The sequence below is a fragment of the Eucyclogobius newberryi genome, unplaced genomic scaffold (assembly GCF_026437365.1).
Source record: "Eucyclogobius newberryi isolate DKJ021-1_F unplaced genomic scaffold, fEucNew1.0.hap1 SCAF_22, whole genome shotgun sequence".
In the NCBI taxonomy this organism is placed as follows: Eukaryota; Metazoa; Chordata; class Actinopteri; order Gobiiformes; family Gobiidae; genus Eucyclogobius; species Eucyclogobius newberryi.
In genome coordinates this window covers 4,809,870-4,832,469 of record NW_027315857.1, presented here as the reverse complement: position 1 = coordinate 4,832,469, position 22,600 = coordinate 4,809,870, and positions in this window count along the sequence as shown.

The following is a 22,600-nucleotide window of genomic DNA, read 5'->3' as shown; positions in this document are numbered from 1 at the left end:
GCTCTTCCGGGCCTTGTTTGGTGGCCGCCCTGTCCTCCATTCCCAGTGTTGCTGCTGCCGCAGCTTCACACAAAGTCAATCCCGGTGCTACGTTAAATCTCAATGGCAGGCACCGTTAATGTTGCAGGTGTTCAGCTGTGGTCTGCAGCGGCTTGGGCACGCCGCCTCTGCTACTTTGTCCTCTGCTGTTTTGTGCTCTGCCGATTTGTTCTTTTTGCTTCCCTCCCTCCTTTCCTGTTTTCTGTTTTGTTCTCTGTTGCGGTCCTCAGTGTCTTGGCACCCTCCTGGTCTCAGGTTACGGCTGGACTGTGGGACTCTTGCACTTTTGCCCCGATTTTGTCCTGGCAGGCAATCAGGCCGGGGGTTAGTTTTTAGGAAATTGAGTGAGTGAAAAGCATGTGAAAGTGTTTTACTATATATTTTACATCATAACTACAGATGAAATGCTTGAATTTAAAATATTGTTTTCTGTGATGAAACCACACTGTCTTTACAAAATATGCTTATATGTGTGCTTATTTGGGAACTTATCTCCAGGTAACCTGGAGTGTTGCAACAAATACAAACTTAGCTGATTCATCCACGACTCGGCCACTACGCAAGGTAAACCTTGACCTCCTTTTCTTTTGATAATTGTATCGTTCTAAACCGGATTCGGGGTTTCTTGCCTTGCCACACAAATCTAGAGATTGTTTTATTCCACTCATCAATGGGAAAGGAAATTTTAAGTTTTAAATAGACACAGTCTGGGCAAAACATTCATTTTAATTGTTGCAATCCTTTGACTTAGACTTAAGCCAAGATATTTTTTAACAGGAGTAAACAGGGGGGCATAATTTGTCCTCAAAATGTTTGTTAGATCCCTAACAAACACATCTAAATGTCTAAGGGAATCCGTTGGCCATTTAAATGGTTTTCTAAAGGTCAGAAGGAGAGCGCATTTCAGTATTTTGTACATAAATTTTGTATCCAGATATTGGACACATTTCTTGAAGAAAATGCATCACATTGGGTTTGGAAATGTCTGGTTTGGTCAAATATGATAAAAAAAAAAAAAAAACATCTGCATAGCAGGCCATTTTATGTTCCATCCCATCACTTGTAATGCTGAAAATTGTTTTTAATTGTCTAATAAATTGGGCCAATGGTTCCAAATATAAAGCAAACAGGAGGGGAGACCAGGCACAGCCCTGCCGGAGCACCCTTTCCAGAGTCAGTGGATTTGTCAGATGACCATTGAGTTTAATTCTTGATGTTTGATCATCGTGGAAAAGTTTTTGTTGTTTTTAAACAATTCAATCATCTGTTTGAAATCTCATTATGTGTAAGGATGGTCTTATGTTGTCTTGTGTTTGTCGTTTGTAAAAGGATCCTGTCTGATCATTGTGGACTAAGTTTGGGAGTGTTTGTTCCATTCTTCTGGACATAATTGAGGTGTATGTACGCAAGGCATCTTGTCCAGCCCAGCAGCAGCTGTGCTCTGCAGAGGAGAGCCTCACTCACACATGTGTAGCCCTATGTGAGTGGCTGTCACAGCTCTCATACACACACCTGCACACACGCGCACACATAAACACACACATACACTCGCACACACACACAGCTGGCACAGCCCTGCTTCTGTTCTGCACAACAGAACCACCCATGTGTTTCTATCTCCATCACAATCTGCAGCACAGCACTGCTCCCTCTGGGACGCTCTGCACCAGGCACACACAGGCACACACAGACAGACACACACACACACACACACACACAGACAGGCACACAGACACACACACAGACACACAGACACACACACCTACACCTACGCACACATGAATAGTAGTGTGTCTTTAATACATGCTTTAATCATTCGTCCCCAGTCATACTTCTTACTGTATGCAGCAGCCATAATTGCCTTGGGGCAAACAGCCGTAAGCGTGGCTTAAATCTGCACCTACAGCCGATAACTGCTCCTGACACGGTCACATCGAAATAAGCACTTGTGTGGGAAGTGTCTTGCCTAAGGACACCATGACTGTGCTGCTCCGCATGTGGGGTTTGAAAGGCCAACCTTCATGTTCACAATGCACACTCTCGTGCACACTCTCGTGCACTCTCATGTCCCTGATGCTCCTGATGCTGCTGATGTGAGTCTTTGTGGCAGCTCAGTGTGGCGCTCTTATTGCATTAGTGAGTGTGATTTTATCCTCTTTTCTAGTCCCCTCTCTCTCTCTCTCTCTCTCTCTCATTCCCTGTCTCTCGAGCCCTCTCTGTCTCTCTCCCTCTCTCTGTATCCATCTCTCTCCTGTGTGATTTACTGCTACACTGTTTACTCGTCCGTGCAGCAGAAGAGACCAGGGAAAACTGTCTCACTCCCTCTCTCCAAATTATGGCCATTGATTTGTGTCTTTATTATGTCTTTTGTTGAACCCTGTGCACTTGCGTCATAACACTTTGTAGCTCAACACTGCCACCTAGTGACGTCTTTGCTCACTGCACGTGTGTGTGTGTGTGCGATGTCCTCTAAGCAGCTATTCAGTGTCACGTTCATATTTGTTTGATGAAAAGACAATCTTTATCTAATGTCATGCTTTTATTTTCTTTTTTAATGGAAGCAAAATTTTAACAGTGTTGATTTTCTGTTTAAAAAAGACGTACATGCTATGACAACGTCAATATAAGACATTATTTATTTTCCACATTGTGTGATGAATAAAGGTGTTCTATCTGTCTCTGTATAGAGCTGTGAAGTTTTCAGCTTTTTAGAAGGACAAAGCCACAAAGTATAGGAGTGTAAGAGTACTACTCCAAGTGTGCATGGATGACAATAGCTTACTTGGTAGAAACATGCACCGTATGAACGTATGAAGTCTGTGAAGCTCCCTTGAATTTTACCTCCCGTATTTCAGCAAACTCTTAGCTGCTCTGGTAAATCCAGTCCAGTGTGATGCTCATGTGGGATTTCGATCGTTTTTTGTCTGTGGATTGGAAGCTGGTGTTAATGTTAATATTAATTGGACCATTCTCCAATCCAATTATTGTTTTTTTATTCTGCAACTAAAAAGTCAAAACTCAGTACAAACTTTAGTGATGAAGTACAACCCCATTGTCGAGGCAACCGAGGACCAAGCAGCATGGAGGCTAATGGGGGTTTAGCTCCAGGCTCTGTCAGTGTGAATGGATTAAAAAAGACAAGCTTCAACGTTAGAAGTTATTCTGACTCCGACAACAACGTGGTAAAGGACAAAGTTTCACGCTACAATACGCTAAAAACAAATAGTAGCAACAACATGAATTAATGACAATCTTATTTCATATTTCAGTGTGTTTATCAGTCCGTCCAGAATAAAGTCTGTAAAAACATGTAGATCGCTGACATCTCTTATATCCCATGTGAATGCACAAAAAACACTCATTGTACAGTAATTTGATCTCTGATAAGAACAAATCTGCTTAAGAGTACTACTGTATTACACAATCTGAAAACTACTTCTATTCGTACAATTTAATTAGAAACATATTCAAAACATTTAATTTTGTAAGTGTGTACCATCTATAAATACACACACACAAGTCAATAAACCCATTACACAAAGTTAAATAAATAAAACACACAAATGGAAGTGACAAATAAATAATAAACAGTTGTATAAATATAAAATGCTGCTGCTAGAGTATGCACAGCCGAGGATAAGAGCAGTGTGAGAACTCTGACAGTGGGACCCTGTATCCTCTGGAACGCTCTGTTCTAACTGTCAAACAAGCTCAACCCTGCGCCCCTAATGCACCAAACATCTGCTCATGTAAACACAGCGCTGAGCCGATATGTTCCCAATTATTGGCTGCATATTTTTCTGATTTTAAACACAACCAGAAGGCCGTCGTCCGCTGCACCACGGGGATCTCCGGGCTGGTTTGCTTGCTTTTTCACTTGTGTTGGTTTTTCTGGTGGAAGCGTTGACGGAGTTTATTTTGTCTGAAAGATACTTCAGAGCAGAAAGTCTCCAGCCGTCTCTCTGCGCGCTTTATCCTGCTCCTTTCCGCGCCCTTCCACAGGAAATCTGTGCACACCCCCAGGCAATACACGTGCAGACTCACGAGCAAGTACCACAACCTCACAATAAAACATGAAGTTATGGAATATGAAGACAATAATCACGGTTAAAAAAAGTGATATTCTGCAAAGTGATATTGGAAGGGCAGTTGAGGGCTTGAGGAGACGATTGGCACTCAGTGACTTGGTGTACCTCATACCTGGAAGATAGAAGGAATAAGAAGAAGAAAAACAGGGGAGGGCAGGGCTGAAACAGTGTGCTGTGTAACTGTCTGCTCATCTGAGGAGAAGGAGAGATACTTTTCTCTAGCTAAGGACTGCAGGAATCAATCAAAAAAACACTTTGGGCACATATATGAGGAATCAATAGCACTGTAAGAAGGTTAAAAGCTCTGAAAAGTCGATTTCGCATGATATGGGACCTTTAAGCATTGTTGATGGGGAAAGTAGTCTTTATCAAAGGATAGAGCTCAAGCTGCCATACTTCCCTCATAGTTGCTCCCAGGGCAGCGCAGCTAGGAAACTGTAGTTTATATTTCTGTTCCTAACTGGTCAGACCATAAGTGATTTCAAAGAAGAACGTTTTAATCCTGGTCTTAAATGAAGAGACTGTGTCGGCCTCTTTTACATGGACAGGAGCTGATTCCATAACACAGGAGCTTGGGAGCTAAACGCTCTACCTCCTACTGTGCTTTTTAGAGTGTTTAAATTTGATTCTAAACTCGACAGGAGCCAGTGAAGAGATTCGAGCACCGGCGATAAATAGGATTTGAAGCAGCTGAGGGCGGGGCTTCTGACACCTACATCACATTCTAACCTCTGCAGTAGAGTGTTGTGGTCGATGGTGTCAAACGTCTGCAGCTAATAACAAATCATTTGTGACTTTAACTAGTGCAGTTTTAAGCCCATAATACTGGTTCTCTTGTTTTTTCTAATTATGACGTTTGGTGAGATAGTCCCTGTGGTAAATAAAGTTGCAGTTTGTGAAGAAAGATTTACTAATAAAAGTTGAACATTGACTTCAAATAAAGTATTATCCTGTAAGTGGTGCTAACTAACTACAACTCTTTCAAGGATTGTGGAGACAAAGGAAAGATTTGAAATAAGTCTATAGTTAGTTAGGTCAGGATCAAGATCAAGGTCAAGGTCAGTATGTTTGAAGGACTGTGGAACATAAGTGCGTTCTAATGAGGTATTTATTATATTAAGAATAAAATCAATAATCAAGGGGATCATTTCTTTGAGGACACTTGGCAGATACATGGAATATGTGCGCGTGTGCGTGCTTGTATGTGTATGTGTATGTGTATGTGTGTGTGTGTGTGTGTGTGTGTGTGTTAGTATTTCTGATTAACTTTAAACGTAATAACTGGTCATATTAAAATTTAATTAATGCTCTCAATTTAAGATAATCGAATACAAGTTTTGCTATAAAACTTTTGAATAGTAAATATTTTTTAAATATAACGGAACTGTCTTTGCGTCTTCAGTGAACTTGATCTGCCTTAGGCTCATTTCCCCAGGTTAAACTGGGGTGGCTATTAATTGTTGGCCAAAGTGTCTCCTGTTCTACTGCCACACATTTAAAGTTCTAGATGCTAACAAATATTTTAAATTTAACATATCCAAACTAGGCTTGAGTTACACTGAGATCCATTTGTGCATACCTACTCAGCAGCTTTGTTGAAGCGTTTAAACGTGAAGTGAGCAGGTATAGCTTGCAGCAAAGATGGCACACGGTGGAGCAATAGGTCAGGAGAATCTAGCTGGAGGATTAGCTTACTGTGACTGAAGGCACTGGACACAAATTACACGAAGAGCTCCATGTGGTCTTGGAATCGATTGCTAACCACATTTCCACCGTGCTGCTTAGAATAGGACACGTGTGAGGTCAATGTAAGGTCACTCTGTTCATGAACCTGTCACTCTGCTTCTTTACCACAGCTCGTGTCTGTGCAGTCACAGTCAGGTCACGCTACCACAGAGAGAAGGTGTGTCTGAACACTGACACTGTGTCCACATGCTTCTCCTTTCAATATGTGTCAATAAGGCTTCCTCCAAAAATATGTCAGTTTGCCGTAACCCGACCGACTTGCTAAAAAAAATTGCCGACTGGAAAAAACATTTCAGCAATTTTGTCAAAGTGAAGCCAATTTTTTTTTTTCTCTTATATCTCGCCGACTCACCGACCGTTTTTCAAAAAAGTGCGGTGTTGAACCATATTGGTGGCTGCCCACTAGTCCGAAGGCTCGCTAGTCCGAAACAGTGTTTCTAACGCCAGTTAGAAACCGTCTCTAAAGTACATAAAGTGTTTGTTTCACCCATTCTCAAAGCCCTTCACTGGCTGCCGGTCTCCTACCGGATGCAGTTTAAAATTCTTGTTTTAACTTTTAGAACTTTAAATGGTCAGGTCCCTCTGTACATCAACGATCTGATTAAACCGTACGCTCCCTCTCGCTCACTAAGGTCCTTGGATCCGAAACTGCTGTTGGTTCCTCGCACCCATTTTCGGACCAGAGGAGTCAGATCCTTCCAGGCTGTTGCCCCCAAACTCTGGAACGATCTTCCGTTCTCCCTACGGTCACTGGACTCAGTTACTGCTTTTAAGGGTCAGCTTAAAACCTTGCTATATAAATAAAACATACTTACTTACTTAAAAATGCGTGTGCGTGATACCTAGAGACTCAAACTACTCTTATAACTTAGCGTTGACTATCTAGGTTGGCTGACTTGGGAGCAATTGATAAGAATCCTTGATTTTTTAAGAAAAATATCATTTAAAAATCTATAAAGGGTAAAATTTTCTCACCCAAAAGGACTATGACAACTAGGATTAGCTACTTGGATTCATGCTCAATGCTGTTGTTTTTTTAGTATAAATATGTTTGTTTAAAAATGTGTTATCTTAAAAAATATCAAACACGTGCAATCGTAATTCAGAGACGGTCCCTAACTGGCGCACCAAGCGGCACTTCGGGCAAGCGAACCTTCGGGCTAGCGAACCTTCGGGCTAGCGAACCTTCAGGCAAGCGAACCGTCGGGCAAGCGAACCTTCGGACTCGTAACCAAGCGGAGTTGAACCAACAAATTCTGTTGACGACGGGATTTGACAGGGGCTAGAAATATGCAGACTTTATCATGTATGATGACCAAGACGTCGAGAATGAGGATTCTACGACAGAGGAGAACGCCATAACGTTGATGATGCAAGCTGCACAAGTTCAGACCCATTATTCCGTCCTTTAGATTTCAAAACAAAGTTCTATTTTTACATACACCCATGCAGTGTATTTTGTTTTACTGTGCCTTCTGAAGAGATCCTCTCAAGCATATCTCCAGAATTTGTGTTCCGTGGATGAAAAGTTGATTTACTGTAAAAATGGACATTATGTCCAAAATTGTTTATTGGTGGGACTTATTCATTTTTTTTGTTTTGTACATTTACGGTAGCATCTCTGATAAATGATATTAACTTACTTTCATAGGCAAATTATCATTAAATGGGTGGATTTTATTAACAAATTTAGATTTTTTTTATGCCTTCAATGTTCCATCCATCCATTTTCTTCCGCTTAGCCGGGGCCGGGTCGCTGGGGCAGCAGTATAAGCAGGTGTAACACTCTACCAATTTGGAAAATGGGTTAGTATTATGGCAATGGATACAATATGACAAATGCTCCTCCAACACCAAACAAAAGAGAATCTCTGTCCTGAGGCACACACTTCTATCATGAGTCCAATTAGGCCAATTGGGCCGCCCCCTCCACACAGCTGGAACCACATTAAACAGAGCCACACCCACATGGCACGCCCTGTCCTGGTGATGTCATCAGTGACATCACCAGGACAGAGCCCTAACCAAGGAAATGGCCGGGAGGCCCTCCTTCTCCACCTCCAGGCATGACAAGAAGAAGTCACACAAAAAGGGACGAGTGGAGTGGACACCTCACTTCGTCACACAAGGTCAAAAGGAAAAATTCAATTCAAGTTACTGGTAACAATTTCATCTAATAAATGTATCCAGAATGCCAACAACAGGCACATGACATAAATCATTATTATCATCATCATCATCATTATTCAATTATGCAAACAGGCATCATTTAAAGTTGTAGCGTAATTCTTCCAATCGCACGTGCAGTGCGTCACTATAAACAACATACATAAACAGTGGCTTTAAACAAACCATGGGCAATTTAGCGGAACTAAGGATAACATGTTAAAATAATAAAACAAATTGCGTTTGATTCATTCATATGGCCCATATCCCATAACATTGAATGAAAAACTTAAATAACTCCTCCGCTAACGGAGTTCAGCGCGACATTAGGCGAACATGGCAACCACGCAGAAAAACACAAATAACTATTTAAAACCAGAATGAGCAGCAGTGAGATAAGTAAGTACTCTAGACAAATAACTCATTTCACTCACCGCTGAATCAGATCAACCAAGATCAGAAACACCGGTAGTAGTAGCGGACAATGGGCCACGTTCGTCCAGACCAGACGCCAGCTGCCCCAGCGCACAGTGGGAGGAAGAACACATAACGATGAGCGGCGAACGGCTTGATTATTGGTTATCAACCCGTGTAAAACTTACCGCTCAAAGTAATCAGTGATCTATGTGAATTAGTTGAATTGAAATGAGAGCCGCTCAGTCCAGGTACTCAGCTGCAGCCGCACGCCGTGAGAGGGAGGCGGAGCAGGAAGTAACTCAGATATTTATGAACGGGCCCTACTTCATTACGTAACCGGGGTTACACAGGGAGTCCCAAACTTCCTTTTCCCCAGACACTTCCTCCAACTCCTCCGGGGGGATCCCGAGGCGTTCCCAGGCCAGCCGAGAGACATAGTCCCTCCAGCGTGTCCTGGGTCTTCCCCGGGGCCTCTTCCCGGTGGGACATGCCCGGAACACCTCCCCAGGGAGGCGCCCAGAAGGCATCCGGAACCGACGTGGAGGAGCAGCGGCTCTACTCCGAGCTACCCCCGTGTGGCCGAGCTCCTCACCTTATCTCTAAGGGAGCGCCCAGCCACCCGGCGGAGGAAACTCATTTCGACCGCTTGTATCCGCGATCTTGTCCTTTGGGTCATTACCCAAAGCTCATGACCATAGGTGAGGGTAGGAACGTAGATTGACCGGTAAATCGAGAGCTTTGCCTTTCGACTCAGCGATGCAGCGACTGCAGCCGCTGCACCGATCCGCCTGTCAATCTCACGTTCCATCCTTCCCTCACTCGTGAACAAGACCCAGAGATACTTGAACTCCTCCACTTGGGGCAAGGACTCCCCACCCACCTGGAGAGGTCAAGCCACCTTTTTCCGGTCGAGAACCATGGCCTCGGATTTGAAGGTGCTGATTCTCATCCCAGCCGCTTCACACTCGGCTGCAAACCGTCCCAGTGCATGTTGCAGGTCCGGGTTTGATGGAGCCATCAGGACAACATCGTCTGCAAAGAGCAGAGATGGAATCCTGTGGTCCCCAAACCGGACACCCTCCGACCCCTGACTGCGTCTAGAAATTCTGTCCATAAAAATTATGAACAGAACCGGTGACAAAGGGCAGCCCTGAGGAGTCCAACATGCACTGGGAACAGGTCTGACTTACTGCCGGCAATGCGAACACAGCTCCTGCTCCGGTCATACAGGGACCGGACAGCCCTGAGAGATATATATATATATATATTAGGGCTGGGCAACGATTTTTTAATCGCGATTAATCGCATTATTTCCCTGATTAATCACGATTAATCGCATTTTTACGTGCAAAATTCAAAATGAATTCAAAAGAAGTGTAAAGTGCATCAGAATTTTTATTAAGTAGCAGTTAAATAAAATATGTGTATTCACACAAAATCCTGAGCAACAATCATTAAAGATTAAGAGTTAAGATTTTTTGGCCCTCAGAGGCGACTGTTGTTGTGATTTTGGGCCTTACAAAAATAAATTGATTTGATTTGATCTGATTTGATTAACAGGCCACTTCAGAGGTAATGTCAGAAACATTGTAATCTCAAAACACATTTTAGGAGCAGCATAACCAGTGTGCACCACCAAATGTCCCTAAAGCAGAAAACACTTCAGTACAGTTTGTACATTCTTAGAACTTGACACTAAAGCGCCATAACATTAGTTGTGCAAACAAACACTTAACCAGTTAAATAAAAATAAATACATTGTGTGCATTTTAACTTAAACAATGTTATCTAACACAAAACTAAAGCTTATTGCCAGGGCATTGAAAAGAACCAGAAAAGTTTGTAGATTCCTTCCTGTTTTTTTACTCCTCTGCACTAAGCCAGTTGTTAAGGCACCAGATTATTCACGTTTTCAGGTGATAAAGACGCTATCTTCTTCTGGACAATATGACCAGCAAGAGAAAACAATCTTTCGCAGGGGACGGAGGTCGCTGGTGTGGCCAAGTACTTCTGAGCTATGGGGGCCAGCCTGCTGCGTGAGCCTGCATGTTTAGACCACCACTCTAAGGGGCAGGAATCTGAGATGATGGTGGGCTCTGCTCTGTAGCGACGCACACAGTTCTCAATTAAGTCTTCTTCCTGCTCAGAGTCAGACTCAGATGAGATAGCCAATAGGGTTAACTTTTTCTTAGGTGGCTCTGAGGTTTTTTCTTCCATAGGTTTCTCCCTCTGTTCCCTCTGTTCCTTGATTATGTTGGTCACTGAGGCCCACACCTCACTTCTTTCAGCTCTAGGTATGCACTTGAGGTCCTTGAATCTAGGGTCCAAGGTCGTAGCAATTTTCAGATATGCAATGTTGGCATTTCCCTTGCGTGTCTCTATATCGTTTCTGAAGGTAGACTTGAACACGTGGTCACGTAGGCAGGGTCATCATCTGAGCTTTCCATCACCCGGGACAGATGGCAAAAAACAGGCAGAGACACAGAGCATGAGACATACTTTTCTCCTCCCAAACGATCAGTCAAATACCTGCAACAGAAAATCAACTCCAGTCAAAAATAAATTGCATTCACTTAGAGAATACACATAAAAATATCCTCTACATATTAATGCTGCATTTACACATTTACTAACATGCACTCAGATAGGATAGTGAGAAAGATGATGTAAAACATACCTGCAAGGCTTCAGTAACATTTCCAACTTCTCCAGTTTCCATTTCAGCTGTAGTTGGCATGACAATCTTGGTGTTTGTGGTGAGGACGTCCCTCAGTGGCTGTTCGTTTCTGCAGATGCTTTTTATCATGGCCAGAGTAGAATTCCATCTGGTTTGAACGTCTTTCACTAGCGACTCCTTCTTCTGTCCATGTTCAACTTGTTGTTGCTCTAATTTGGCTGCACTTGCTGGACTGTGTTTAAAGTGCCCCACAACCTTTCTGCACTTGGCCAGGACATTGTCAAACGCACTGTTCTGCAGTGATACTGTGACAGAACGCTGGAGACTGTGCGCGAAGCAGGGGACATGATCAAGAGGCAGTTGTCTCGCAGCAGCGATCATATTTCGTGTATAAGTGTGGTGACTTTATTTGACACATTCCACTGCTGTGCAACATCAGTAAAGTGCCCCGCGCACGTTTCAGCATAATGTCTCTCCTCTGTTTTCATCACAGTCAGAGCATGTGAATGCAGCGCCCACTTTTCATCGATGTAATGCACTGTAACTCCGAGGCAATTGTGGTTACCGACTGATGCCCAGTAACCCAGTGAGAGCAACAGCGGGTGCTAGTTCTAAAGCTGTAGCTTTTGCTGCCCTCTCCTTTTCGAACAACTCTTGTATTTGCTGTGTGATAGTGCGTCGTGACGGCATTTCATACCCGTCATCATTTGTAGCGATTTTCAACAAGTTTCTCAGACCAGGGTCCTCTACCACGCTGACCGGCCTGCAGTCTGTACCAATCCATTTTGCTAAGGCAGTTGTTAACTTCTCTTGTATATTTTTGTCTAGACTTCTCCCTGGATTTATCGTAGTCTGCCGAAGTGCTCCACTGTTGAATGCCTTGCTAGTATCAACCGAGTGCTTTGCGTTAAGGTGGTACTTTAGACTAGACGTACTCCGATGATAAGTCAATTCAGCCAAATTACTTTGGTTTGATCGACTCCACCAGCTGAAAGAACTTTAAAATGAAAGTGGCCATGTAAGAGATCCATGTTTGTTTAACTATGTACCCGCCACCTCTTCTCTTTTCCGGTTCCACAGCAGTTAGCAACCTACTTTTACAAAATAAAAGCCTGTTAGCAACAGATTTCACAATAATACAATGAATTATAAAACCTGCGTTAAAATAATTGATTGCGTTAAATAAGTGATGAGTTAACGCCCAGCCCTAATATATATATATATATATATATATATATATATATATATATATATATATATATATATATATGTATATATATATATATATGTATATATATATATATGTATTTATTGATGGATGGGGGCTACGTCCCAGCCAATTCAGAACCCCCCCTCCTTAGATGGTGATGTGAAGATAATAGAGACATGAGGTGGGAGGGCGGGGTCGAGAGAGCAGAGACAACAAGAGATGCTGGGATAGGGCTTCTGTGTAATTAGAGGTGTGGTTAAAGAGTGCGGTTAAAGAGTAGAGGCGTGGTCCAGCACCCTAATCTCTGTTTACGATAAACATCTCTACATTTTTGGAGTCACGATCCATTGAATCTATCTATCTATTTATTTATATCTATCTATCTATATATCTCTTTCTATCTTTCTTTCTTTCTTTCTTTCTTTCATTTGGCTCGAGCCTTCCAGAATGGAATGGATCGAGACATTGTTCTTGCCAGGTTTCTTATTATTGCTTTGTATGGTAAAATTTTGCCACAACTCTGGCATTTTTGACCCCCTGAACATTGATGAATGTCACACATGGGGTCATAGGTCACACATGGGGTCATAGGTCACACATGGGGACATAGACGCGATCGGCTCGGCCCAAACTCCAATAAAATGGAGGTTGTAGAACGCCCATCGCAACAGTGCCGACTAGTTCAAAAAAGAAAAAACATGAAACTCTTAATCTTTGGCCTAGGCACATGAGACTTGGGACAGTGATAGAGCTACCTTTGACCTCTGACCTTTGACGAGTAAAACGCACCTGGAGCATTGCTTTATGATAAACAGGAAGTCAGCCATGTTGAATCAAAGTGGCACCGCCACGCTTGACTTTTTTTTTCAAAATCGTATGTGTCCAGGTTTTTTGTCCGATCGAGCTCAAAACAACACTTTTTGCATCTAAAGACATTGAAATTGAATAAATATTCAAAAGAATGTTGATATTCTTTACGGTCTCTGCGTAACACGCCCTCAAAAAAGGCTTAATTTCCTGTTTTTTCAAGTACAAGTCACGCCTATTGGAATTGATCTACGGAGCTCATATTTCACTCACTAATGTGTTTTTATGTCTGATAATAAATTAATAAATACCCATGTAACAAATTCACTCTATAGCGCCCCCTACCCATTGTGTGAAAAACTCAACATTGTCTGATTTGCTTGAAGACGCCATGAAAAAAGTGCATTGCAGATATTGTGTATTTTCACAATTGGCCAGCAGAGGTGCAATGAATGCCTTCACTTCCTCTTTTATTTTGATGGGACATTTCCTCTCGTGCCGCATTAGAATTATTATTCTTTAGATTTTATTCGTTAGGCTTTATTCTTTAGACTTAATTCTTTTGACTTTATTCTTTAGACTTTATTCTTTCTGCCACAACTCGGGTATTTTTGACCCCCTGAACATCAATGAAAAGTCACGGGTCACCGAGGCGTTCAGCACAATCTTGCAATTTGTCAGGACAAACTACTATTTGAATCGCAAACTACGCAATCATCAACGGTGAATTACTGAGCTTCGTTTGGTCTGCCGCAAAACGCAGCAGAAAACATGGACAGGCGGGAGAGCCGTCATCGCCGCTATTTTTAAAACAAAAAAAAATTAAATAATTTTTACGTAAGAACGTGATAACATCTCATGGCCATGTGAAAATATAATAATGTCACCTAAGGGGCTCCGTAAATATATTATTTTACAACTAAAAAAGTTGGGTACCCCAGTTTAAAGTGTGAATTCCATTTATTTTATGAGATAACTTGCAGCTATAATATTATATAAAAACAGTCAATTTGTGTAAAATGTTCACCAACAAGTAACAAGCTTACAGGTATTGTGCAAGCTCGAGTTACCAAATATTATTTTAAATGTTGGTCTATGAACCCTGACCTTGCAGCCTGCTGCACATTGACCGTTTAAACAGAAGCATGGACCTTTGTCCTGTTTTTCTCTATCTCCCCTCCTCTTGTTCACATTTTCCTCCCGTCCTTATCAGATGCAGACAGAGGCAGACCTTGGTGGCCATAGTGATAACTCCGGTCAAACACATTATATACCGCAAACATAAATTCTTTCATTTTTCTGGTAAAAGGGGGCAAACAGAGGCTTGAAATTGTATAGGTATATAGAAAATGAAAACTGCAAATAAAAAATAAGAATGTTGAGAAATGAATAAAGTAGCAGTGCTAGTTATTACTATATTTGGTGGGATAGTACTTGTGGTAAGTATCAGTCGAGGCCATCAGGCTCGCCCCCTTGTGTCAGGCTCGCCCCCTTGTGTCAGGCTCGCCCCCTTGTGTCAAGCTCGACCCCTTGTGTCAGGCTCACCCCCTTGTGTCAGGCTCGCTCCCTTGTGTCAGGCTCGCCCCCTTGTGTCGCTCCCTTGTGTCAGGCTCGCCCCCTTGTGTCGCCCCCTTGTGTCAGGCTCGCCCCCTTGCGTCAGGCTCGCCCCCTTGTGTCGCCCCCTTGTGTCAGGCTCGCCCCCTTGTGTCGCCCCGGCTCGCCCCCTTGTGTCAGGCTCGCCCCCTTGTGTCAGGCTCGCCCCCTTGTGTCAGGCTCGCCCCCTTGTGTCAGGTTCGCCCCCCTTGTGTCAGGCTCGCCCCCATGTGTCAGGCTCGCCCCCTTGTATCGCCCCCTTGTGTCAGGCTCACTCCCTTGTGTCGCCCCCTTGTGTCAGGTTCGCCCCCTTGTGTCAGGCTCGCCCCCTTGTGTCGCCCCCTTGTGTGAGGCCAGGCTCGCCCCCTTGTGTCAGGCTCGCCCCCTTGTGTCAGGCTCGCCCCCTTGTGTCAGGCTCGCCCGCTTTGTGTTAGGCTCACCCCCTTTGTGTCAGGCTCGCCCCCTTGTGTCAGGCTCGCCCCCTTGTGTCGCCCCCTTTGTGTTAGGCTCGCCCCCTTTGTGTCAGGCTCGCCCCCTTGTGTCAGGCTCGCCCCCTTGTGTCAGGCTCGCCCCCTTTGTGTCAGGCTCGCCCCCTTGTATCGCCCCCTTGTGTCAGGCTCGCCCCCTTGTGTCGCCCCCTTGTGTCAGGCTCGCCCCCTTGTGTCAGGCCAGGCTCGCCCCCTTGTATCGCCCCCTTGTGTCAGGCTCGCCCCCTTGTGTCGCCCCCTTGTGTCAGGCTCGCCCCCTTGTGTCAGGCTCGCCCCCTTGTGTCAGGCTCGCCCCCTTGTGTCAGGCTCGCCCCCTTGTGTCAGGCTCGCCCCCTTGTGTCAGGCCAGGCTCGCCCCCTTGTATCGCCCCCTTGTGTCAGGCTCGCCCCCTTGTGTCGCCCCCTTGTGTCAGGCTCGCCCCCTTGTGTCAGGCTCGCCCCCTTGTGTCAGGCTCGCCCCCTTGTGTCAGGCTCGCTCCCTTGTGTCAGGCTCGCCCCCTTGTATCGACCCCTTGTGTCAGGCTCGCCCCCTTGTGTCGCCCCCTTGTGTCAGGCTCGCCCCCTTGTGTCAGGCCAGGCTCGCCCCCTTGTATCGCCCCCTTGTGTCAGGCTCGCCCCCTTGTGTCGCCCCCTTGTGTCAGGCTCGCCCCCTTGTGTCAGGCTCGCCCCCTTGTGTCAGGCTCGCCCCCTTGTGTCAGGCTCGCCCCCTTGTGTCAGGCTCGCCCCCTTGTGTCAGGCCAGGCTCGCCCCCTTGTATCGCCCCCTTGTGTCAGGCTCGCCCCCTTGTGTCGCCCCCTTGTGTCAGGCTCGCCCCCTTGTGTCAGGCTCGCCCCCTTGTGTCAGGCTCGCTCCCTTGTGTCAGGCTCGCCCCCTTGTATCGACCCCTTGTGTCAGGCTCGCCCCCTTGTGTCGCCCCCTTGTGTCAGGCTCGCCCCCTTGTGTCAGGCTCGCCCCCTTGTGTCAGGCTCGCCCCCTTGTGTCAGGCTCGCCCCCTTGTGTCGCCCCCTTGTGTCAGGCTCGCCCCCTTGTGTCAGGCTCGCCCCCTTGTGTCAGGCTCGCCCCCTTGTGTCAGGCTCGCCCCCTTGTGTCAGGCCAGGCTCGCCCCCTTGTATCGACCCCTTGTGTCAGGCTCGCCCCCTTGTGTCGCCCCCTTGTGTCAGGCTCGCCCCCTTGTGTCAGGCTCGCCCCCTTGTGTCAGGCTCGCCCCCTTGTGTCAGGCTCGCCCCCTTGTGTCGCCCCCTTGTGTCAGGCTCGCCCCCTTGTGTCAGGCTCGCCCCCTTGTGTCAGGCTCGCCCCCTTGTGTCAGGCTCGCCCCCTTGTGTCAGGCTCGCCCCCTTGTGTCGCCCCCTTGTGTCAGGCTCGCCCCCTTGTGTCAGGCTCACCCCCTTGTGTCAGGCTCGCCCCCTTGTGTCAGGCTCACCCCCTTGTGTCAGGCTCGCCCCCTTGTGTCAGGCTCACCCCCTTGTGTTAGGTTTGGTGTTTGCATCAGTCGTGTTATAGAACAGTAATGACAGCCTCGTGTTCAGAGGAGAAAGACTCGCGGTAACTCGAGTAAGGAGGTAACGTAACAAGTTACTTTTAAAAGTTACGTTACCCAACACTGATGGTTGTATAGCACAGTCTTCCTTGAAAAATGACTCCCAATTACAAAAACAAAGAATTAAGATTACAGGCCGTGTCTGAGTCACTGTGTAACTTTTTTCGATGAGAAGTTTGCTCAGGACACTCCAAAATGGTTAAATTATTAGGCCCGAGCCGAAGGATGAAAATTGTCCCGGCGAGGGACTTATTAAAATTGTATCCGGGGGCAAGAAAAACGCTAAAATCGAGTAGTAAACAAGGATGAATATGTGCGTGAGTGATATTGAAAATTAGAACTGAGTATTCAATTTTGAGTGACGACACCGTAAAAAAATATTGAAAGACGGTTCAGTAGCGCCACCTCAAATCGATTAACAAACAAAAGTTGCACTAAAAAAAATTTTTAATGTTAATGGAGCTTTTGTGAAGAATTCCAAGCTGAATGCAATGCTGTGCAAATGTAGTGGCTACTAATGAAATGGCTCTCTAGCACCTTCTCCAAACTTGATTTAATACATTATATTCATAAAATCAAATTGATTTGTCGTAAACAACTGCAACAATTTCTAACGGGTTCGTTTGAGACCAGGCACAATGTGACAAAATCACGTGACTCTAGCTTGAGTTTTTATAGCGGAAAAAAGTGAGGAAAAGTTGAAATCAAAATAGAAAAACTCCTTCTTCTCCTTCTATGTTTGCCTTTGTATGATGAATAATGGGAATTTTTATAACAGAATTTCATTTTTTTTTTATGTTCAGTGTCATTCAAATTTGTCTCTTGTAAATATACAATGTATATTCTATCTTTTTTAATTTTTGTTAAGATTTGTGTTTGTTTGATTGTGTCCAGTGCCATTCACACTGAAGGATGCGACTTGTAACACTTCTGATGCCATTGGGTTGATTGTATTGATCTTACCGTGGACAACTGTGGCATACCGAGCGGTTAGCCGCCCTCTAAAGACGCTCATTAGAAACACATTTCTTTATATAAGACCAACAACGCCAGGGCATGTAACATACCCAACATAAGCAGCGCAATAAGGCGCACAGGTTTGTCCACTTTGGTTAAAAAGGAGGCCATTCAGTTAGTTACAATAATGTATTATATATTAAATACTTTGCTCTTGGTTGCAGATATAATAATATAAAGAGTCCTTTGAGTTCCTTAGTTGTAATATTGCTCACTGTCGATGCACATCTTTGATTTGGAATAAACTAGATGTCCATACATGTAACAGGCCCGTGGGAGCTCCAGCCATTCCCAACACGTTATGGCAAACTACTTATCAAAACTGTGTGTGGTTCTGGGGCTCGACCGCTGCGTTTCAATTTCTAGGGCCGAGTTTAGAGCAGAGACAGAACCAATCACATAAACCCAGAAGTGATGCAAAAAATGTGACACGCTTAACCGGATATTACGTAGCCCATGTCAACAAGGCGTGTTCCGCGTTATCCATCCCCGAACGCAGAAAATGTCTGCTGAATCGCGATGACGCCCTTCGCATAACCGCATCTAACGCATGTTCATCACGGCGAGTAGAGCGGATTTTCCTGATTGTTCAAACCGCGAGAGCGAGAGCAGAAGTAAACACTCGGTCACGAGCCAGGTCACGAGCCGGGTCCGCCATCTTGAATGTTTTGGAACGGGGGTGGAAAGCGCTACTTCCGTATCTCAGTGTGGTGCGTAGTCGGTAACTGGATTACCGACGATTTCATTGGCTCTGACTCCGATTCCAGACCCTTACGCATTCGAACAGAATGTGGGCGGGGCTGGCGGGTCAGGCAAACAAGCAGCAGCATAAAAGGCAAGGCAGCGACGGCCGGTGGCTCAACCCCGAACCCTGAATATAGAAGTTTGGATAAGCTCAAACACAAATAGTAATTCCTACGCACCGTACTGAGGCAGAAGCTACTTCATGGAAAGGCTCGTGAACGGGCACCCTTAACAGGTGATGGCTGACCGCATCATAGCCGGCTACGACACTTCAGACCCCAGCTTCAAAAGATGTGCCAGACACCAAAGCGGCAGACAAAAAGCGCTATGAATCGGTGCGGCACTACGACAATACAGGCGTTATTCAATGGCTAAAGTGTAAGTTTGGGAAACAACAGATTGAATAACTACCTGGCACACAGGACCGGAAGCGTAAATGCACAAGTTGTAGAGAGGCGAAGAAGATGAGAGAGGCTTTCATATCCTTTCGCGCCACCTACTGGATTTCAAATTGTGGCAAAAAAAAACACATTCCCCCATAACTTTAGAATATTTTGTAATCTCTCGTAAAATGGAGGGAAGTCCAATCCTAATGAAGAATGAAGGGCCCCCACAAAAACCCAGACACTCCTCATACAAATCCTCAGAAAGAACTGGATATATAACCTCTCTGGCTCACCACGCACCCCTGCTGCACTCTGGATTTGTGGGAAATTGGAAAATACCTGCAATCTCCCACATTTGGCACATTGAGGAGTAGATGTATTTAGTCACAAAGTTTATGTACAAAAGCAGATGGAGCATAAAGTCTAATGTTAAAAACAAATACATCATGTATCACCATGTGACCACAACCTTTACCATACCTCACGCTGGTGGCTCCATCTTCTCCGTGTTTTGCATCTTCCTTAGGAGCACCTCTTTTTCTCCTGGTACTGAGCCCGTGTTTTTAACTTCAAAAGTCACCAGAAAAGTTGCAAGGAAAGAGTACGTGTCTCAGTTTTCTCCTCCTGAGCTCTTCACAGATGTGGTGGAACTTTTGCCGTGTTGACGAACCTCGTATGGAAGATCTGAAGCAAAGATGTGCTTGCCTTTGTACTGGAGGTCTCTTTTAACCCTTGCAACCTTCAAGACACGTTCCTTCACATGATCGTTAAGAAACCTCATTATCAGGCTTTATGGTTTTTCAGCTGCTGGTCTTGGTTGCTCAGGCGATGTGCTCTTTCGATTGTGATGAGAGGGTCTTCAATTCCTGAGCCATCAGGGAGCTCAGAAATAATCTTCTCCAAAAAGCTTTCTGTATTCTTTCCTTCTTCTCCTTCTTCTCCGCCCACAAGCCTCATGTGATCTGGACTCCAAATCCAGGAGCTTATTTTTCATATTGTTGTTCTCCAGCTCCAGCGTTGTCAGTCTGGCCCACAGCGCCTCCATCTCGGCCCTTACTGTCTGCAGATCGTCTGCATTATCTGAAACAAGCTGCTCGACTTCATCCATGTGTGCTCTGGTTACTCCCGCTACTCTCAGCTCAGCGGCCACCACCGCAGATACGGCCGGGCCCATGGAAGCTATGACCTTGGCTCGAAAAGACTCCACATCACGCTGCATTTCGCATTTTATTTCGGACATCTTGAGCAATGACAGATAATTAGCTATATTCTCTCCCCCTTTCGATGCAAAGAAGTTGTGAGAATCTCCATCTGGGCCAGCAGCAGCCCGCTTCTCTGGCGGGGAAGAATCTCCGTCTCAGATTTTCTAGCCATGTTAGCTTTGTTAGCTTGCGATGCGGGCTGTTTTCCAATGGGACGGCTTTGTCAGTTTTGGTCCTGTAGTGTTACCAGAGCCGTGCCTTCCTTGTCCACGCATCCCTTGTTCTTCTTCCCAGGGATTAGGTGGGTCAATTGGTGATTTTAATTTTAAGTTGCAATTTTAAGTTTTGCAGCAGGGGTGTGGGTGCGTAAGCTTGTTGTTAAATTATTATGTGAATTAGTTGACTCAAAAGCACACCTGACAATTCCTCAAGGCACACTTGTTAAAATGAATGTGCTAGATGGCAGTTATGAATTTTAATGAAATTATTTGTCCAACTTGCTACAGGCACTTTAAAAATTACCAGTAAAAGTAAGAGGAATTGGCAAAAACAAATACATATGTTTTTCTACCTCCATTGTCATTCAAATTAGATTAATTTTGTCAATATCGTCCACCGTTTCTGTAATCTCCAGTGAACAAAGAGGCTCAAATCAAGCCTTGCATATAGCTTTCTGCCTCCTCCTCTGGCGCTGGGTCTTGTAAGAACACTTTGCGAGTGTCCTCTCTGCCCTCTCTGTACTGTGGAGGTAAATGAGCCAGCAGCCCAGCGGGACCTGCATCACAAGAAGCAGCGTGTGTTCCTGTCTCTGCAGCCCTCAGCTCAAACTGACATTGGCCCTGCGTATGTCTTATGAATATGTCTTATGAGTATGTTTTATGAATATTTGTATATGTGCAGAGGAGTGACGAGAGATCTTGCTGCTGTAGCTTGTCGTAAATGTGCACAAGAAGAATTGATGTTTGATGTTTACCATTGAAGGAAACAATCATATCTGCAGTCATAAGCTTTTCACAGTTTTCTTTGTCTGGATTTTCTACAGCAGACATGGTTTTGTTGGCTTTTATGTGCAATTGAAAGGTCAAAAACTTTCTGCTATACTGACTTGGAAAAGATTCAGTCCTAGTCATCTGGACACTGTTTTTGAAAAGCAAGACATTTCATCCAAAGTAATTCTCAATCTGTGGCTCTAACATGAGAACTCCTGATAATAACCTTTCCTGTTTACCTATTAATTTGAACTGTTTTAAGTTTCCCCTGAAACTAGTCTTCTTTGTTCCCCTGACAACCCTTTATTGGGCCCAAGAAATCCTATTGTTAGCTTGCTGCAGCTCCTCATCACTGATGAGTACCTAACATGCCAGTTTTACATGCTAATTAATATTTAAAGTAAAACACCTAAAGGTTTACACATGCGTGATGGGTTTTTACCAGCAGAAACCACCTTGATTATTTATAATTTGCTATTTTTATGGGCAGACGACCATAGGAAAAACTACAGTCACTGGCTCTGGAATTCTTAAAATGTTCCAGATTAGCCAAGTTGCTAAGTGAACGATAGCATGAGCATCAAACACCACGTCTATTAATTATATGTCTATGATTCAACCTATCTACCTCCAAGGAGACAAGCAGGTGACGTCACAAATTACAGGTCAGATCAGTGAAGAGGTGGCCTAACTCCTGTATTCTAAGGTATTTTTGAGCAATAAAAAACACACATGCAATTAAAGTGAATTCAAGCTGCCCTATTGTGGCACATTCTAGGTAAAAGCAAAATCCCCCTCAGGCATTGCTTGTAACCACACTCTTGAGCCATGATCTGGGTGAATCAATCAAAAAAACACTTTATGAGGCACCAATAGCACTGTAAGAAGGCTAAAAGCTCTGAAAAGTTGATTTTGCATGATATGGGACCTTTAAATTAGTCAATTTTCAAATTAAGTCTGAAGTCTGAAGACGGCTGGTGTGGAGTATGACCTGGCAGAGTGGATCCTGGACTACCTCACAGACCGACCCCAGTTTGTGAGAGCCCGGGACTGTGTGTCTGACACTCGGACCTGCAGTGTGGGGGCGCCCCAGGGCACTGTCCTCGCGCCCTTTCTCTTCACCCTTTACACTGCAGACTTCAGACATGACACGGACAGCTGTGTCCTGCAGAAGTTCTCTGACGACTCTGCCATCATCGGACTCATCACGGACGACGATGACGCGGAGTACAGAGGACTGGAGCGGGACTTTGTGGACTGGTGTCAGCGGAACCACCTCCTCATCAACGCGGGGAAGACCAAGGAGATGGTGGTGGATTTCCGCAGACGCCACTCCACTGCCCCCTCACCAGTGAACATCCAGGGACGGGACATTGAGAGAGTGACTCCTGGTGTTCATCTGAACCACAAACTGGACTGGACTCATAACACAGACGCACTGTACAGGAAGAGCCAGAGTCGGTTCTACCTCCTGAGGAGACTCAGGTCTTTTGGA